The following is a 21,810-nucleotide window of genomic DNA, read 5'->3' on the forward strand; positions in this document are numbered from 1 at the left end:
TAACAAGGACAAGAAAGAAGTACAGCAACTCTGTCTAGATAAACGGGATGTGCACAATCCCATTGCTCTCCACGTCCTTGGCCCACTGTCATTACCTGTACACATCTCCTTAGAGAGTGCACTGATGACAGAACTACACTGGAGTGGAGGCAGCTTTGCTTGGATCAGTAATGTAGGTAACTTAAAGCTTCAATGACAGTATTGACACCTTTCTCAGTTCTACAGGGACTCTTGAATCCAACAGCTGCTTACACAGGGCGAACACATGCTAAAGTCCTGAGGGTAGACCCCCCACCCCAGCCATATATTACCACCAAGTATAGAAGACACGTAGTGGAGAGAAATTACTGAAATGCACATCCTTCAATAAAAGCAGATTTGTACAGAACGTATGGAGGTTTTCAATACAGAAAAACATATGTCCAAAATTTAGCAAACATTTAAAGAAAAATAAGCCAATTTTCCATAAGGTAAGTTCTTTAAAGACTACATGGATCCATGCTGTAACTTGTTCTAACTCTAACGTGACTGATCTCTCAACAGCAAAGAAAGAAAAAAAAAGAAAGAACATTGAAAGGAAGAGATTTCCAGCAAGCAGCACAGAGACTCATGCTCAGACATGTAACAGCAGCCTACATCAGCCCACTCCTCTTCCCACAGACATTCTTTCATGGCAATACAAATCTCCTTCACCGCACAGCTCTCTCTCAGCCTTTCTTTATCTGTATTCTGTTCTTACAAGAAGTAACTGACTTCCTCTCACTGGCAAACAATGAAAACCATGTATAGGAAACACTCCCTGTAAAAACAATTATAAATTAATGTACAATTGATTCAACTTCCTAATTAACGCAGCACGGCTGAAGGGTGATGATAAAATCTACCACAACCTTATAAATAAAAAAAAAAAATTGAAACCAAAAGTAAAAAGATGAGAATTTCAGTTAACTGAAAACGTTCATATGACTAGGTGGAAATTTCCATTCAATAGAGAACCCCAGCAGATAAATAAATGGGTAGTATGTACAATGTGACTAGGGGGGGCTTTTAAAAGACAAATATTGTTTGGCTGAGTAATGAAAGCTGGCAAGCAATTTCTATAGACCATAACGTCCGTTCCAAAAGTTATTTGCAATTGTTTTTTTCAGGCTCTCTTCTCTTGTTCTGAAGACACGTTCTCATACATAAAACAGTCATGAAGGTAGTGGCCAATATCATAGATACGTATGATAAATACTCCTCCATTATGCTACCAATGGACTTTTAAATGCAGGTCGAGATGTGTAACAAGAGTTCAAAATGCAAATTTCTTGCTAAAAATGTAAACACTGAGGTTTTAAAATGCAATCATGAGAGTTCACAGGTATTGACAAGGGAGGAAGAGTGTATGACCGGACAACATAGCCTGGCTAGGGACCAGGGAATGCTCCACTAGATTCCAGGTCCTCCAAAGAACAGAGCAGGGAGAGCTTTTGTGAGTATGTGAAATCCGGTACGTGCACCCAATACCCCATCACCTCTAAACACTGTACAAGCCACACCTCCTATTGTTTTGCCACTGGTTATTGATAATATATTGAACCAAGGTCACAGCCAATGACGATGCCGGGAGACTTGACCGTCCAAGAGCCCCCAAATTTGCAATATTGAAACAAAAGAACTTATAGTTGAACATCAATAACTGCTAATGTTTCTAGAGTGCAAACAGTCCTCTCACATTTATGCAGCCACATACTTCCCCTTCCATGCAATACAAATCCTAACCACCATCATCATTTATTTATATAGCGCCAGCAAATTCCAGAGCGCACCATGCACACGTCTCTGACACCTGGGTCAGTGCGCCATCAAGCCCTGACCAGATAACTTCAGCAATGCGGTTACAGATTTTGGTCCAAATAAATAAGGTGCGAATATCAACATTATGTATATGTAAAAGTGGCTATTAGAAGTATTCTTCCAGGTGTTCCACATTTTATTTTTAAACTGGATTTAGTTAGTAATTCTTACCACTGAACATGGTCAAGTACATCAAATAAAAGACACGTCATGGAGGACAGCCTGCTTTAGTCTGCAAGAGACCAAGAATTTGGGAGAACATTTATGCCTAAAGAATACAGTAAAATCCACATTTAAAGTGGCTTAAATTAAAATATATATATATATTTATTTTTAGTTATTTTTTTTTTTTAAACAATTAATTAACACTGCTTCTACCAAGTTTCAAAACAAGCGGGGCAAATCCTGGTTTAAATATTGTATTACAGAAGGTTTTTTTTGTTCATTTGTGATAACAATTATCAAACAAATACATTTAGACTCCATCATTTTGGCTAGTCTAGTTGAAGCATAATACAAGCATAAACATTTTTAAACAGGATTTCAGTGACTAGAACACACTTAAATACTTAGACCAGTGATGGGCAACAGTTGACTCTTAGGCCACATACAGCCCTCCTAGCCGCTACCTGCGGCTCCCCAACTCCTTCCTGCTTTATTACAGATAGTAGCCTCTTTCTCTGAATAAATATATTGTTTTAACTTCTTACTGAGATTATATGTAATGTGCGGCCCTTTTGAAGGTTAGAGGGCCACCAATGCGGCCCCTGAAGTGCATCAGGTTGTCCATCGCTCATTAAGACCATTGTTCACACGAGAGAGCAATATGTAGATCATCAAACCATGTCCTGGTTTCTCCTGGTGATTTATTCATATATATTGTATATGTGCAAACACATCACTGCAAACAACAGAAGTATTTACATGGTTGTGTGCATTTATAACAATCCTCAATGCTTCTGTGAGAAGAATGGGATATTTTATAGCCAAGACCCTCATTTCGATTTGCATGTGATTAACAAGAACATGCCTGTCAGGCTGGGTACACACTGCTGGTTTTTAACTCGATTATCATACCAATCACACTATAAACGACCATTGCTTCCTATACAGCATTAGTGTGTACACTCCAACGGTCATGTTTTATTAGTCCAAAGTACAACGAAATGTTTGATTTGATTTTATGAACGGACTAGAAATCTTTATAAACAATGGGATTCCCGACCATGGCCTTATCTGTGTTGAGTTTGTATGTTCTCCCCGTGTTTGCGTGGGTTTCCTCCGGGTGCTCCGGTTTCCTCCCACACTCCAAAAACATACTGGTAGGTTAATTGGCTGCTATTAAATTGTCCTTAGTCTCTCTCGGTCTGTCTGTGTGTGTGTGTTAGGGAATTTAGACTGTAAGCTCCAATGGGGCAGGGACTGATGCGAGTTCTCTGTACAGCGCTGTGGAATTAGTGGCGCTATTTAAATAAATAGATGATGATGATGATGAATGGAACGATGTCAAGCAACTTCTTAAGTGTATGCACTAACGACCAGATCTCCGTGGAGTTTACAGTCACAATCTTTTCAGCTGATGGTTATGACAGATGAAGAGCACAGATACATGTGTACACATGAAACGTCATGCTGATTGGGACTTTGTCGTTTGTGAAATCATTAACGATATCGCACAGAGAGAAACTTTCTGTAGTGTGTACCCAGCTTTACTCTATTCCACCAATCTTTCTTCTATACTTAATATACTTAATCATTGTGATACTATAGATAATGCAGCTCATGCCACTGTGAACTATAGCTTATTGTTCATAATAGTTTATTATGCACACAATGAACAAAAGCTGTGATAATGCCAAGTCTGTGCAGCAGGCATCCAGCATTCAACATACTCCAGATTCTCTGCCCACACCCAATATCACAGGGTAGACGTCTCACGAAGATAAAACGTCTGGTTTCACAAGCCCATCTTTCCTGGCCTGTCCTACTTTACAACTGGTTTATGTACAACAGAAAACAAGGGTGATTTTCAAGGGGATCATAAAGGTTTGACAGCCCAGCACTTGTTTACCAATCGTAACACCATAACATGTAATCTTTATATTTACAGTCTATTGGCTAGAAAAAGTACCCTTAATAGACACATGCATATGATTTCTAGATGTATCCCTGATGTTGTGGGGTGAATGTTACAACAGCAGTTTCTGATTGAAAAGCTGCACAACAAGGATGAGAGGTCAAGGATGGCATCATTAATAAATACTAATTTAATGTTTAGCAGTCCTTTATAGATGCATCCTCCTGCAATCTTTATTCAGAAAGCAACAACTGTGATTTTGTCAGATTAAACAAGGTACAAAAAAAGAATAGAGCCAACAAAAGGCAAATATATGATAAAATATTGGCGGAAAAAAAATAATCATTAATAAGCAATATTTTTACAAAGAATCTTTCAATAGTTAATTAGAAAATCTATAAAATATTAAATGTGTAGTGCAAAAACAAAATAAAAAAAAATAACAATGCTGCCATTTATTTCACAATGTATTTTGGAATGATAATCCTCTTTGTTGTATGATCTACATTAAGGCTGGGTACACACTACAGAAAATTTTTCCCTATGTGTTATCTATAAAAAAAAAAATCCTGATCAGCATGCGGATTCTGTGTACACACTATACATGTTTTACAAGATGTACTGTCAGATCTGTGCTCCTCATCTGTCATAGCCATCGGTTAAAGAGATTGTGACTCTGTAAACCCAATGGAGATCCTGATGGTGAGTGCGTACACACTGCAGGATTGGAACAACATTGTTCCACTGCTAAATGAGATTTTCATTTCAATTTGAAAATCAAATGAAACGATATGATGAGCTTTGAGACAACAGTTGCTTATCGTAGCAGTGTACACACTAATGCGATATCAGGCAGAACAGTTGTTTATTGGGTGATTGGCCCGATAATCGTCTGAAAACCCTGTAGTGTGTATCTAGCCTAAGGATATCCCCAGAAACAACTATACATACAGGCTGTAACAATACACCAGCCAACAGAGTAACAAAGAAGATGCACATGTAATTCCCTGGTGAAATTAATTGCAAAGTTTAATTTTGTTTCATTTTATAAAAATCTGAAAATCATGTTGTCAATATATTTTTCATTTAACAAATTGCTAGTTTATTACATTTTGTTTACATATTCCAAAATCCACCATTTATAGTCTTAAATACTTCATTTTTAGTATAAAGTTGTTAATGTGTCTCTATGCAAATGCTCAAATTACAATGCGATTGTGATAAATCACATTTAAGTTTACCTCTGAAAACACACAGGGACTATGACTAGAAGCACTTGATCACTGTAAAATGCTTCTACCACAGACAAAAGACCTTGCAGAATGCAATGATGTTTTAACGCAAGCCAATAGTTTGATCCAGTTTTTCAAGGCCAGTGCTACACAATAGATAAAGTATGCACAAGAAGGATTAAGAAGAGAAATCAGCACGTCTGTACAAAAAGAGTTGGATACAAATGGCGAGGGCTACAAGGCAAGGTCGCCTCAGGGGAGATTAGGCCTCATTTCTATTTCAGGCAATCCCAGATGGATACTAGTCTATGGAATGGAGCAAATCTGTTCCTCCTCCAGCAAGAGGTGTTGTGCCAAGTAGGGTACACAAACAAATCGGAGGAAGATGAGTCGTGAGAGCTTAGACAATGTTTTGCACATTGATGCTTCGTGCTTCTCTCAGAATGCCCAAATGACATGGATAGCCACACGTTAAAGCCTTGTGCTCATGGCTGGTTTCTAAAGCAACCTGTGCTATAGTGAACTGGATGACATTCACTGGATGTCAAAATTGTGGCATTTAAACAATTGCGGAGGACTATAGGGCTGCACAGGCAGGACATAGTTAGCCAATGCATCTAAATAGTGACTCTTGGGCTGCTCTTCTTTACGTCAATGGATGCACATTTTGTCTGGCATCATAAAAGATCCTGACGGCTCATTGACCTGACTGACTGGCTCCTGAATGTTTCATTATTTTGTCTTCCAATCATATAATTATACCTGCTATAGGCAAATCTAGATTTTCCTAAAGACTACTTACATAGTTACAGCTCGAGCCAAGTGAGAGGGGTGGGGAGAAAACTAGGGTAAAATGAATGAGCAAAAAGAAGAAATCTATAAAATTTACTTAATTAAATATTGGTTCAGTCTAGACACAAGCAATGGGTAACAACCACACAGATAGCGGGAATGGTATCACTAGTGGGTTATACAATAATACCGGACAGCATACTGCACAAAAGAAAATAGACAGCATTTCAGTCCCACGGGACATGTATCAGAGCGTAGCTCTTGTAATTATTTCTCGGGGAGAAAGAGATCAGCTGTCTGACTGCCTATAATCAACAACAACACCACATGCTGTCTCTCACACATACAAACACTCCCATATCATATCTGGAACATAGCTGGAAACACTGCACTTCACGTTCTGCTCCCTGTTTGAAAACCATTTAAGCCGAAGGTCTCCATATTTTATTGTATAACAGTGACTTTGATTTGAGTATTGATCCCCATCTGGCATGGACACAGTTGAGGGGATGTCATAATTCAGTCTTTATTAAATTGAGACATTAATCTCCCAACCGATGCGCTGCATCCATGCACAACAACACAGACATTATGATAATACACTTAATGGGTTTATGGTTCCAGGCAGAGTTCTAAAATAATGAGAAAAGCACAAGGTGCTATGGAGGTTACTGATGTTTACTTGAATGTAAGTCCGGTACACACTAATGCATATCCACCCCCCAATACAATATTGTTATGGTAGGGTAACATATATATGGTTTTATCCTATTTCACAATATCCAGAACAGGGAGTAAATACATCCAGACATAATAGTAAAAACTAAGTGTTTGACAAGAATAACACAGGTTTGCCTGAGGGCCTTAGGGTGTATTATGTGCATATTTTAACCTGAAAAACAATTAAAAAAATGTAAACAATTCTGAAACGTAATTGGAAAATAACATGAACCTGTAAATGGATGCCTTTGATTGTCAAAAAAATGGTTAATTATGAGCCAAATGATAAAATTCTAGCCCGATAACTGGATAATCCCCCAAATCATTATCATCTATTTACAAAGCGCCACTAATTCTGCAGCGCTGTACAGAGAACTCACATTAGTTCCTGCCACATTGGAGGTTACAGTCTGAATTCCCTAACATACACACAGACAGACACAGACACAGATAGAAAGAGATTAGGGTCAATTTATTAGCAGCCAATTAACCTACTAGTATGTTTTTGGAGTGTGGGAGGAAACTGGAGCACCCGGAAGAAAACCACGCAAACACAGGGAGAACATACAAACTGCACACAGATAAGGCCATGGTCGAGAATCGAACTCATGACACCAGTGCTGTGAGGCAGAAGTGCCTAATACTAAGCCACCATGCAAATGTGACCATCAGTTTATTGGATTTACCAGCAGAGCCAATAAAAATAGTTTAAGCATTTGTTTATGTTTGCTTGTATGCTGCGTTTGCTCGGAGCACAGAATCCTTAAATCCATCTTATATGATGATAATACATTGTTTTCTTCTATGCTTTAAATTACTACATGTATCTTTCCCCTTTAGTCCATTAACACAAGTTTACAAGGTTACAGGTTCATTGATTTTACAAACGCTTGTATATGGATAACAATGCGGATAATGGAGCACACCGTTTATAGATTTAGATTTTCATAAGCAGTGGAACAGCTCAAAAAATGTCTGCCATTGCCATATAGTCAGCAAGTGTTCTTTACATGTAATACAATCCACATAGACACCAAGAGGACAACACCGTATAGGTACCTCTCTGTTCCCCACAGACACCAAGAGGACAACACCGTATAGGCACCTCTCTGTTCCCTACAGACAGCAAGAGGACAACACCATATAGGCACCTCTCTGTTCCCTACAGACACCAAGAGGACAACACCATATAGGCACCTCTCTGTTCCCTACAGACACCAAGAGGACAACACCATATAGGCACCTCTCTGTTCCCTACAGACACCAAGAGGACAACACCGCATAGGCACCTCTCTGTTCCCTACAGACACCAAGAGGACAACACCGTATAGGCACCTCTCTGTTCCCTACAGACACCAAGAGGACACCATATAGGCACCTCTCTGTTCCCTACAGACACCAAGAGGACAACACCGTATAGGCACCTCTCTGTTCCCTACAGACACCAAGAGGACAACACCGTATAGGCACCTCTCTGTTCCCTACAGACACCAAGAGGACAACACCATATAGGCACCTCTCTGTTCCCCACAGACACCAAGAGGACAACACCGTATAGGCACCTCTCTGTTCTCCACAGACACCAAGAGGACAACACCGTATAGGCACCTCTCTGTTCCCCACAGACACCAAGAGGACAACACCATATAGGCACCTCTCTGTTCCCTACAGACACCAAGAGGACAACACCGTATAGGCACCTCTCTGTTCCCCACAGACACCAAGAGGACAACACCGTATAGGCACCTCTCTGTTCCCCACAGACACCAAGAGGACAACACCGTACAGGCACCTCTCTGTTCCCCACAGACACCAAGAGGACAACACCGTACAGGCACCTCTCTGTTCCCTACAGACACCAAGAGGACAACACCGTATAGGCACCTTTCTGTTCCCCACAGACACCAAGAGGACAACACCGTATAGGCACCTCTCTGTTCCCTACAGACACCAAGAGGACAACACCGTACAGGCACCTCTCTGTTCCCTACAGACACCAAGAGGACAACACCGTACAGGCACCTCTCTGTTCCCTACAGACACCAAGAGGACAACACCGTATAGGCACTTCTCTGTTCCCTACAGACACCAAGAGGACAACACTGTATAGGCACCTTTCTGTTCCCCACAGACACCAAGAGGACAACACCATATAGGCACCTCTCTGTTCCCTACAGACACCAAGAGGACAACACCGTATAGGCACCTCTCTGTTCCCTACAGACACCAAGAGGACAACACCGTATAGGCACCTCTCTGTTCCCTACAGACACCAAGAGGACAACACCGTATAGGCACCTCTCTGTTCCCTAAAAATGTAGCTTTTCCATGTAATGTTTTGTAGCTCCTTTCGTTGAGCGTTTTCTGCATCTTTATAAATATCAACCATAATCTCATTTTACTTCGCAAAAAGCATGTATAAAAATCGTATACATTTGAAAACCATTGCAAAATACAGTAATTTTCAATATAATGTCCTAAAGAAATGTAAATAACAAAATACTGTTTTCCCACAGATAAGCGGTACTTAACCTAGAAATACACATTTTGCATTGCGTTAACAATTGTAAAATTACCATTTCCAATTTCAAGAAACACAACGAAGTAGGCTACAATTGATTTCCATTTCTTAATAATCAATTCACACCGGAATCTTAAAATAAAATATGCAACAGGCACAATCTGCAATTATTCCAAATAATCTAGTTTCCTTCCTGGTTTGAGAGGAATGTCAATGAGAGGAGAAAGAATGTGTGTATTGTGTTTTGTCATCATTTCTTATTTTACATCAAAGACTGCAAATATGTCTTTGAACACCACTCAAATGAGCCTTGTTATAGATGCAAAAAGGGATAATGAAAAATATAGTAACAAATACTGAGCAGGAAGCTTTCAACTCAGTTATTTATTCTAACCCAGACAGAGGGAGCCGGTGGCTAAAAGGCACTTATGGAACTACAAGACCCAGAGCTCCCTGCTAGCCTGTAGTTCTACAACACTTTGGGAGCAACCTTAATTACGTTTCAAATAATGTTGGTTGTTTGACTTTTCTGTGGACGACGAGAACATCACGTAGCCACATGCTAGAGACATGCACTTCATATGTCTAGACTGTGGTCTACAGTGCAATTAGGAGCACTAATATTGTCTAGACTACAGCTCTCAAGACCTTTCTTTCATTCACTATTCAACTGGCTAACATCTGGCGTATGATAAGGTGCAATGATCTCTGTCAATTCCACCTTAACCTTATATCTGTGCAACTGCTTCATAAAAAAACCTAAATACTTGAACAGCATTCAACACAGAGCTGTTCTTATTTTATCAGCTCTGCAGTTCCACTACATGCTAGTGTTAAATCTAGCTGGTTGGCAGGGAAACATGGGAGTTATAGTCTGGCAACAGCTAGACGGTTTCAGGTCTCTTCACTGTACAGAGCCTTTAAAATGTTGTTACATCCATGTAAAGAAAGTGTATAGAAACAGTGTGCACAGAGCTGGATCACAGCTCCTCAAGGGGGAAGACTTAACTCTAAGGGGGGTATTCAATTGTTAGGAAATCCCGCTGTGTAAAAACTAGTAGTAGTTAGCTGGATTTCAGCTAGCGGCTCAGGGAGCTGCGAGCTGAAATCCAGCGAGAAAATTACCGTAGTAACGTTTTTTCCGCGCACTATTACCGTAATAACGGTAATAATACGGGGACCGCGGGATTTTCGGCGTTTCCGCCGACAATTGTATACCCCCCTAAGGGGCCAATTCAATTTGGCCGTGTTATTCTAGGAATAACGCGGCCTGCGCACTATTATTGTTCGTACAGTAAAAGTGCACAGTATTACCATTAGTACTAACTAACGCTGCATTAATCCTAGACTAACGTGGCCGAATTGATCTGGCCCCCAAGTGACGTGTCCCTGAATATCACCGCGATGTGCTGCAATGCAAACTTCTAATGCTACAGTACCCTCAACATCGCAGATCTTCCTAATCTTCAATGTAGCATCGACACGACCATTCCAGAGGCGCTCCGCAGCACATCTTTTAGTAGTGAATCGGCCCTGTCTGAAAAGGCCACCGACAGTAATATTTGCAAAGTCACATGTGGTCTATGGACACCATTTAAAGAAAGACACTATTACAATTCGCTTTTGGTCATTTTGTAAAACTGACCTAATAAAATGATACTTCTTGCAAGAGAAGCAAAATTGCAAGTGCAAAATAAATACTAAGGAGTTTATAAGAAATGTTGATAATGCTGATATTATCTATTTCCAAATAATGTCAGGTAGAATATATTCTGAGGGAAATTCCATAATAAAATTTAAAAACAAAATCCACCCACAATTGTCAAAGACTTAGGAAAGGACCATTTTACATCCTGGAACGCTGTGGAACCCAATGAGTACACACTAGTTGGGGCAAAGCATGTCATTTTCTCATAAATTAATTGGAATTTCCAACACGGCAGCTCTAGGACGGTCCCTGAGGAATGCTGTGTTGGATCTCCCCTGTGATGGTACCAGTAGAGAAGCTCAGAAGGTGATCAGCAGAGGTCTTGGCTGTAAGCAAGTGCCAGGACCTGCTAAACACAGTGACTGGTGGGAGTGCCAGTGGCGGGACCCCCACCTAAGCACGATCACTGAGAAGAGATAGGATTTAGTAGTATTACTATTTAAAGTGAGAAACTCCTGTTTCATTTTGTACTTTGAATTACCATACAGGAGATAAGCAAAGTTTCCAATCTCACTTCAGCTCATTTTCAATCTGGTTGTGAAGTTTTGCAAGCAGAATTTGGCCTTTGGTGTTCCCCAACTGCATCACACAGCAGGGCTGTCATCGTTCATCCGCTAAGTGGGAATCCAGTGATTTACATATTCCGCATTCACTACTGTTGGGAAAATCATGGGGGCTAGATTAGTAAGAAACAAAATGCAGACTGCTGGACCACCGAATTGTACGTGGACTTGCGTAAAAAAACAAACACCAATAACCTGCATAAAAGCATCAAAGGCTTATCAGAACAAAAGATATTTTAGATATTGTGGGTTTTTCCTGTACACTTAACATCCCGTCAATAAGGTTATTGAAGGACACTGCAGACGTTCTGTCACAGCTTTAGGGTACGTACTCATGGACCAACACAGAGCCATCTGTAGTATGTGAACCTGCACTGAATGCACTGTGAAAATGGCGGTAGCAATCTTCAAAATTCCGATCTACTGATTGCTGCGGAGGACCCACAGTAATTTCTCACAACTGAAATACTAGATGGACCGAAAATGAAACCTGCATCTAGGGTCCACCCAGTATCTGAAATCAGTGCCATCTTCATAGTTACTAATAGATCAGGATTTTGGGGGGCACTACATCTGGGTAGCAGTGGGCAGTGTAACATGAGAGGCTCTATAACTATGTATATACACTAAGAAGGCTAGTAAGAGGGCAATGGTTTACTGTGATGTAGGTAAAATATATACAATATCAAGTATTAGGGCCCTTACAAACTGGCAACATAATACATTGTTTTATTAGTAGAAGCATGTAAGCTGTTATGGGATTGGAACTCATTGTCTGTAAAAATGAACCCTAACTACAAGGCTGGGGACTTAATGTAGAACATTCTAAATGTTACACAATGAGTTTTTAATATGGTATAAATTTGCATTTAAGGCTGACATGCGACATGTGATGGGAGAATTTTCCTACTTATTTCAGCATTATTTTAACATGTGTGTGGATTGCAGTACGTCCACCCTAAACGTCAAGTAAGGCTGTCACTCTGAAGTCTGAGCATTACACACAGAGTGGTCTATACATGTACTGCCTGGTCAAATAAAGAGTTAATGTCCTTAACTACAGTACAGGATACAAGTGTCTGCCTGCAGCACAGTTGAGTCATGGTAACAAATTCTACATTTTCACAAGTCCCCATGGCCGGCAGCTGTGTGTAGATGTAAGTTTCAAAAGATGTACAAAGCAGTGTTCTTTGTTTTAATGCTGGACTCAATCTTCTCACAGCAGGAAACTAATGGGAAAACGCTTGTGCAAGATATCTGTCATACCTCTGAGCCACCTGATGGGACACTAACATGCACCGATTAGACAGGGGCCAATCCATTGTTTTAGAATAATGAGTTACTCACTGAAAGCAATGATCCATATGCAGATAGCACAGAGTTCCCTATTCTGGAGGAAGCCAGCTGCAGGTTGGCACACATTATCATAACACAACCATAGCGTAAATAAATCAACAACCATTTGGTTAGTCATTGCCATGAAATTCTTAATACCCTGCAAAACTTACAGATAAGAACTCACAATGCAAGCGGCCTAATAGATATGCAGTATACACTCTCCTTCTGTGAAATCTGTCCTAAATCATACAGCAAGCGTTTAATCAGGACAATGCAAAACTACTGCTTTCATTAGGACTGAACAGCAGTCATTTGGTGTAGTCACAACGTAAGCAATTCTTTTTTTTTTTTTTCTAACCAGTCGCATTCAACTGTTCCATATCCCCCCACCCCTCAAATAAATACCCCATTTTAAGATTTACTAACTTAACTGCACAATATCGCCTCCATGTAATAGAACTGTATTACAACTGTGTCATACTGTGGAGTTGCACAACATGCATGACGTGTATTAAGATTCATTATTACAATACATTATTTCCATAGCGCCAACAGCGCTATTAAGCTAACAATCTAATTTCCTCAACACAGATACACAAATATATATAGCAGAGGTAGTTTACTACAAAGCCAATTAACTTCTGAGTATGTATTTGCACTGTGGGAGGAAAGCTAAAATCCCATGCTTTGGAACTGAACCCAAGGCCCAGTACTGGGAAGCAGTAATTATTATTATTATTACCATTTATTTATATAGCGCCACTAATTCTGCAGTGCTGTACAGAGAACTCCCTCACATCAGTCCCTGCCCCATTGGGCCTGACCTACCAGCATGTTTTTGAAGTGTGGGAGGAAACCGGAGCACTCGGAGGAAACCCATGCAAACAAGAGGAGAACATACAAACTCCACACCGATAAGGCCATGGTCGGGAATTGAACTCATGACTCCAGTGCTGTAAGGCAGAAGTGCTAACTACTAAGCCACTGTGCTGCCCTATAAGCAATGCTAACAACCGTGCCGCCTTATCACAACAAAGAGTCCCTACAAATTGCTTTCCAATGGCGGCAAGCATTGAGGAACAATGTATTATGCATGACGTCACACCACATCTCATTTAAAATTTCCATGAGAAGCAGCTTACAGCGGAGTGCTGTTTAGACCGATATAACATGTTATAACTTTAAACAGAAAGAAAGAAGAGTTCTAGACGCAATATGGTGGTTTTGCAATTAATTCCTCTCCTAGGAGCTCCCCTTCTCTGTCACTCGTCACCCTGTCACAGATCAGCAGCAGCTCAGGCCAGGTTCTCAGAAACTGAAGAGTCCAACTAAGAGGGAACACAAGGCAGGAGACAACACATAGCGGAAAAATTCTAACACACAGACAGCAGCATTTTCACAGCTTCAGACACTCACCCACGTTGTTAGACATCTACACATAAGACAGACCCCCCCTAAAAAAATGGGGGGGAAAAAACACACAAAACCACGATGCCCTCAGCTACACCTATCTGTATGTATAATGCCTCCGAACATATTTCACACAGTAAATGTCACCGAATGTGACAGGACATCTGAAATACCTACATCATTTGGTCTTTCCTAAACCATAACCACAGCCAAGACTGTGGTAACATGCCTCAACACACAGTGTTGTAACTAAGCTAGAAGCAAGGGGTTAAGAACTCAAGCATGTTACACAGGAAACAAAGAGGAAGAGCATGAGAAGGAAACAAGTGCTAAAATATCACTTGTGGTTTTTCTGAACTAGGAGTAAACGGGGCCTCAACAACAAGATGTATTTGGATGATACACGTTACCTCTTGTGGCTCAAGGAAGTGGTTGTACAGCACGATCGGTAACATCACCCAAACGGGGTGTCCAGGCCCATTAGAGCCCCGTTATCACCCCTGGAGTATTCTGCCACATGTCTGAAGTACCCAAAAGAATGATACCCCTTAAGTAATACAGGGGGCTTATTTCATTACGAAGCTGTGTGCTCGAAGGAGTTTTCCATTAAAGAATAAATCCACCTTTATTAATGCTATACCTAAAATACTTAAATCACAATACTCATTTTACCTATTAGGTGTCTTTCTAGTGGCTTCAGTTTAGCAGACACAGACACAATTAAAGTACATTTAATAGCTAGATGTGATCATGGCTTCAGCTGCCTGTCAATTAAAACCTCTCTAATGCTGTCTCACTTATTACTACTACTATTTTTATTATACAATGCTAATTAAACTAATTTATTTGTTATGTAAAGGTAACCTATAATGCATTGGAAATGAGGCAGAAGTTTTACAGTGAACTTAACGTGTATCTTGTGTCTTAGCTCAGTAACATGTCTGAGTGATGTCATTGCTGGCAAAGTCATAAAGGTAATAAAAAGCACTCATCCTATAATACATTATTATTTATACCTATTAAAAACCAACATGTTATTTCGCTATAAGGGTAGTAACATTTTTTTCATATCATTTGTTCATGCACAATTTAACCTATAATATATATAATATAATATATACATAACCTTTAGCTTTTATGCAAGTTTTATACACTTCCGCACAATAAAGTACACTTCAAAGACAAGTACAGCTAAATAGCCAAATGACCATGTATGGACTATCCATTCACAGTGTTCTCCCCAGCACCTATTTTCCAGGTGATCCACCCGGCTGTTTTTACTTGTCACCTGGCTCTTGGAGCCCAACAGAGTCCTATTATAATAGAATAAACCATTGTTTCTCCTAGTATAACAGGCACTATGTGAGCACTACAGCCAGCAGTGTGTGCTAGACCACTGACCACCAGTCTGACCAGTCCTGGCAAGTGTGGGCAATAACCTGCAACATTTTTTTAATATTATTGCAAACTATTACAACTACCTCCACCTGGCTGCTGCTTAATGCCCCCGCTTGGCTAAATTTTTTGGGAAAAACACTGATTTAGTATCAAGATAAACAATCTCTATTTCAAGCTCCATTTGCACCAAGTTCTCCACAGAGTGATCAGAATGAAGCTCAAACAGGGCTATGAATGACCATATGTAGGTACCCTGCAAACCTCCCACCTACAGCACTAGCACCAAAACTTTTTTTTTTTGCAACTTTTGTGCGTGTGTTTCTGTGTTTTTCACATTTTGTGGAAACGAAAAGTTGGACACTTATGGGCTACCATTCTCCCCTAGGGGACGGCATTGGAGGTCCTAGGGATAACTTAAATGCCCGAGAGAGCGTTAATTAGTAGATTTGTAGCACCGCACCTATGACTTCAATAAGAAAAAAAAAAAAGAAAAAATTACAGATTAAGTAAAAATTGAAAACAAGACACAGGAGATATGGTCTCATACAATAAACATGGATGACTGGAATTCTGACAGGTGCAGCTTGTATGTTTCAGGGAGGCTATGTGTATTCAGAGCTGTAGTTAACATATAGGAAAATTAGCCATTTACCTAGAGCCGTGCTGTTAAGGACGACAGCAGAGTTGCTACTTGGGGGTATATTTACTAAACTGCGGGTTTGAAAAAGTGGAGATGTTGCCAATAGCAACCAACCAGATTCTAGCTTTCATTTATTTAGTGCATTCTACAAAATGAAACCTAGAATCTGATTGGTTGCTATAGGCAACATCCCCACTTTTTTAAACAGCAGCTTAGTAAATCTAGCCCTTGGTCTTTACCATCTACCTATTTTACCAGTAGAAATAATGGCAGAAGAGCTGTTGGATAGAGGAGTATAAGCACAGAGTCTTCACAATTAATCCTTTAGAGTGTATTCATTCATAATGCCTGAGGTAGCACCATCACTAACTATGCACCTACATGTACTGCTCCTTGATCTGAATGACTGATGAGCGGAGGCTGCCCAGAGGCAATTGTAAATAAATCAACAGAGTATCACAGGCCCCGCCAGAAAAGTAGCAATGTAACACCAAGGAATGGTCAAAACAACTTTCCTCATAGTCAATAAAGCTACGTAATTCAGATATATTAACTTCCTGAAAACACCAGCTGGGCTCGTCCAAAAGCCACACAGTGACAATTAAAGTGCACTTGTTGCCTGTACATGGTGGATGCTTACAAGGTACAATGGTAAACGACCAAAGTACCTAAAAATGTCCTGGTAATTTGGTGGTTTGCTGTGACAATCCTGTACATGGTACTTTTGGTAAGGAGAGCAGCCATTTTGAGAATGTCCCATATTAATTCACCACCATTCAAAATATCTCAGTGATATCACTGGTTCCTGGTAAAATGATTGTGCTCCATTCACAGGAATATTTGTCCATAAATTAAAACAGCCGACAATTATATGTTTATTTGTCCCATAACTACCTTGGCTACATAGCCTGCATACCCTTGTGGGTACTTTCTACTTGCTATTTCAGTCCAATTCTGTTTGGAATTTCAATTGCAAGATTATGACCCGTTTCTGCAAATTTTAATGTAAAATACATAAATGTTTCAAAATTTGCACATTTATAAAATCATAACAGTTTAAAAGATTTTCTATTTAATAAATAGTCTATACAAGACGGTCACAGTAGCTATCACAGTTTGTGATTTTATTGATATCCTTTTACACTGCACTTTCTCAATGATGCTTCTACATAAGCTTTAAATGTCAGTATGACTTGTATCCTGCTAAACATTTTATGTACTAATTCAGTTCTGACAGAGTACAGATGTCACAGAGAGCTGCTCTGTGTGAGCCCAACAGCGGTTTGAAGCGTCTGCTATATAAACATTTCACACTGATTTCTATGCTATCCGGATATATTTACAGAGATAAGATGGCCAAGAAGGCAAAACAAGTTGCAGTCTTAAGACATTTATGTGCATACATCTGTAAAGTTTAAAGAACACCAGTCACAAACACTCAGTAGAGGCAGCCATTTTACAGGCTGCATCACTAACCACAAACAAACAAACAGCCTGTTAATTTACTAGGAATTAATCCATGAGCTGCACTGTATACAAAGCCAAACGCTAGCATACCATTAACAGATGGAAACTTTACCTATCATTGAGCGTCTTAGATCACTCATTACGGCTGTCTAATATTGTATTTAAATAAAATATTATACAATAGACCATGGAACTACAAGCCCCAGCATACTGGAGAGCCACAGGTGACCTAACTTTGATACAGATCAGGACTGGAAGTCCTACAGCTCTCTAGGTGTTGTGACACTACAAGGCCCAGCATGCTTTACCAGCTGATAGCTGGCAAGGTATGCTGGGACTTGTAGTTTCACAACACCTGGAGACTCACAGGTTGTCCTGGTCTGATTTAGAAAATGCTGTGATTTTGAATTACCCGCAATTACCCACATTTGCTGTACGTGAAATTAGTAATATAATGTTAATAAACAAAGTATGTGCCATAATATTCCATGCACTAAGCTACCAATGAGACTATTGCATCATATCATACTATTTCTTCATTGCAAATTGATGAGCTATTAACAGAAACTGGAAATGGGAAGGAAGGGAAATAAAAACTGCAGCAGTACCATGTTACATAATGCATATGCATTATGTTGCTGCAGTACTGTGCTGCCTGCAACATGTCATGATTACAATACACACCCTTTGCTACACTGGCAAGTATGCACATGACACCAGTTGCTGAAGCAGCAAATTAAAGGGCAATTCTGAAGAACAATGTGGCTATGTTTATACATGTGATTAAGGCACATTTGCTTAAACAATGGATTAAATGTCAAGAAAATCAACGTGTTGCGTATGTCACAGCACATAGCCACTACAGGTGGTATAGTCTACCTGTCAATTACACCCAATGGAGGCGTGGCAGAACTATAGCTGCAGCAAGCTATGGGGACCTGGCAGTACTTCTCCATCCGCTATGACGACTCACGCTCTACTTTTGAGTATGAGCAAGGGCCGCTGCAAGAGCAGTGAAGCACGTTTTGGCTTTCAGGAACTGAACATCTATACATAGCTTCTCTACATATGTGCAGGTCTCCACATATGCTCATAAGTTGAGCATGTTCCCCACGTTTATATGTTTGCAGAAGGGAGGTGTGAGCAGGAGAAGCTGCAATTATCTTTGATTGTGGCTTCTCACTGGAGAGTGGATGAGAGTGACAAACTATCACACAGCCATTGTTTTTAGGCCAGGGTCGAGACACTAAGCACAGTTCCCCACGGATTTAGCGATTTGCCAGCCATTTCTTTGCTGCTTTTAAGGGGTTAGGGGCCATTTTCAGGCTGGAAGGCCCACCTGCATCCACGTTCAATATTTTTGACTGAATATACTGATACTTCTTATAGTTTATTATGCCAATGATAACATCAAAAAATCCCCACAATATCAACAATGAACTGTCAAATTCCATGGTGGGAATGTGGGTCTTTTCTTTGCAAGCTTTCCCTCTTGTGATGCCGAATGTTTTGATGGTACAGGCAGAGAATTTTTTTTTAATTTTGATCTCATTTGGCCATAGCACCCAATTCCATTCAAAGTACAAATGGCATTAAACTTCAGTTGCTTTAATATATTTTTGGTCATCAGTGAGGGATTATTCTGGCAACCCTTGCAAATAGCATGTTGGCACCAACTAATGGTTGCTACGGAGATTTGTTGACCCCAAGATGTAAACAGACACTGCAGTTCTCCAACCGTGACCCTTGGATTTTTTTTGCCTCCTTCCCTGAGGGTGGACAAGATACACTTGTGTCCTCTTCTAGATATTTCATCAACAATGATTTGTCTTTTCTTTTTTCATGTAACAGTTCTTTGTTTTACCACATGGTGATGGATAGCAGAAGGTTCTCTCACATGTATTAAATGCTTTTATATCCAAACAAACAGGAAGTTCAAAAGGGTTACTTAGGAAAAAAATGTATAAACTGAACTTCATTGCATATTTAATTGTGTTTCATTTTCTTAAAAATAAAAATATAGGGGATTCAAACATTTTAAATCCCCTTTATTTGGGAAAAAATAATATTATTTGTGTAGAAGTATTTGTAGTAGCCAAATGTGTACTGTAGTAAAATAAATTAATAGACGTGAATAAGTCTAGCACCTGATTACAACTCTGCGCGTATTCTACATATATGATAACATTTCCATTGATTTTCCAATATAATGTAAATATTATGACAGAGTTGATAGAGAAGAAAACACAGCTACTCTGCAAGTCCTATTGATAGAAATACAGACAATGCTCCATTACAACAAAAACTATTAAAATAAATTTTAGTATCTGCGATACAAAAATGAAGTTCAATAAAAACAGTTATAGCAATCTCAGTAATCACAAGATGTTTCAATGACCCATCACCAGAAAGAGCCACTGACCCTAAATGTTGGGAATATTTATGAGTCATTAAATCCGTGTGAACGGAAACCAAGGGGTTGTGTGATCAGTCATAGTCTCAGTATACCAGAGGGCAAGCTGCAGATAATGTGTACTTTACCAACAGGTGATAAGGTATGTGCCAGATCTAGATATAACCCTTTAAGAAGTGGCTTCAAAACAACTTGAGGGGAGGGGGGGCACAGGTAAAACTCCTAAACTTCATGTCCCATCCCACAACTTTAAGTTTCTCAGTCCAAAAAAAAAAAAAGCAAGGCCTGGCTTCCCAACTGGTGTGAAATGCATTGTAGGACCTAACCTACATAATTGTGTTCACTAGAGGTATGCAAAACAAACAAACATACCAGGTAAATCCAAGTGAATGATTTACAATGGCAAACAAGTTACAACCACTTGCACCTCCGTATACATTCACCAATCTACATGACAAGTTGAGGAATATCTCACATACATTACTTCTGCAGAATACACCTCTGTATCAGCAAGCAGTCATTTCAGCTTCACTTTTACATTAAACTATATTGCAAACTACTCCTCAAAACAGTGTGTTTCACTACACACTGGGTGAAATAGTAGTTAAATGCCAAAAATAGGTATATTTATAGTCCTGCACCATTGTACCTCTGATGACAACAACTGTCCTGATGTACTTCCTCTACTGGTATGATTATTGCATATATATAATAGAGAAGTGATGCCATTAGTGCAGATTATTTTATTAGTAAATAATTGCAATTATTACAGATGTAGATGCATTGTATGACAAGTAAACATAGGCAGAGATCTGCAACATCTTCCCTGGTCAAGGCAGCAATGTACAATTAGATGGCAAGCTCTTGGGGACAGGGGGCAGTGACTGACCATTGCTCTGGGCAGACTGTGATAGGTATGGGGGGATACTGAGACATCTATCCACCACCTACAGACACGTCCATGGTGTCCCCTCTGTGTGTACTCACCGGGCCGGATAACCCAGCGCTCCGGATCTGATCCCCAGCTCTCTCCCGGATTACAGTGCCCAGTTACCGCTACGTCCACTAATCTTTAACCGCTGCCGCCTCCGATTCAAGCCCTGTACAGCTAACGGTATTTCCATCCGAGTCTAATTCCAATCTGTTCCCGCAACGTCCCGATTCTTTCTTTCCCACTCTCAGCCTCCCTCTGTTCTTTCTCTTCCCCCTCGATACCCAACGTTAGTTACAAGCCAGCCCCCGCTCTACGCTCATTGGTCAGCGGGGTGCGGACGTTGAGAGAGGGAAGGAAGAGATTGGATAAGCAAACTGTCTGTATTGTTTGTCAGGTGTCACCGCCCACTAGATATACAAAGCTGAGCTTGTGGATTAGCATGAAGCTGTCAATCAAAGTGCGATGTCTGAAATGTCTACTCCGATTGGGTGGAACTCTTGCCTGAGAGAACGCCTGGTCAATGAGGGATGCAATAAGCTCATTGGTTTAGGAGCGTGGGACACGTCGCCGCCCATAGAATGAGGCCACGGCGTGATTGGCTCAGTGGATTAATTTAAGTCCACGCCCTTTTTCTGATTAGCTGGCAGCTCTGTCAGTAAAGCTCTTGTCTCGGACATGTTTGTCACATGTTGATGCAATGCTTGAGCCCCCCAAGCATTCCTACCATTTACTACTGAGCTATGTGTTTCCAGTATAAG

The 21,810-nt window shown here is 40.2% G+C and overlaps 1 protein-coding gene across 3 annotated transcripts in view; it reads right to left on the reverse strand.

Moving 5' to 3' along the window:
* FRYL (FRY like transcription coactivator) overlaps positions 1-21,326 on the reverse strand; it is a 221,377-nt gene extending 200,051 nt beyond the window's left edge. For all 3 annotated transcript variants that reach the window (XM_075195462.1, XM_075195469.1, XM_075195453.1), the window contains exon 1: positions 21,106-21,326. The gene's annotated coding sequence lies outside the window, so the exon portion shown is untranslated. The remainder of the gene's footprint in view (positions 1-21,105) is intronic.
* Between the last annotated feature and the right edge of the window lie 484 nt (positions 21,327-21,810).

The sequence above is a fragment of the Mixophyes fleayi genome, chromosome 1, assembly GCF_038048845.1.
Source record: "Mixophyes fleayi isolate aMixFle1 chromosome 1, aMixFle1.hap1, whole genome shotgun sequence".
Classification (NCBI taxonomy): domain Eukaryota; kingdom Metazoa; phylum Chordata; class Amphibia; order Anura; family Limnodynastidae; genus Mixophyes; species Mixophyes fleayi.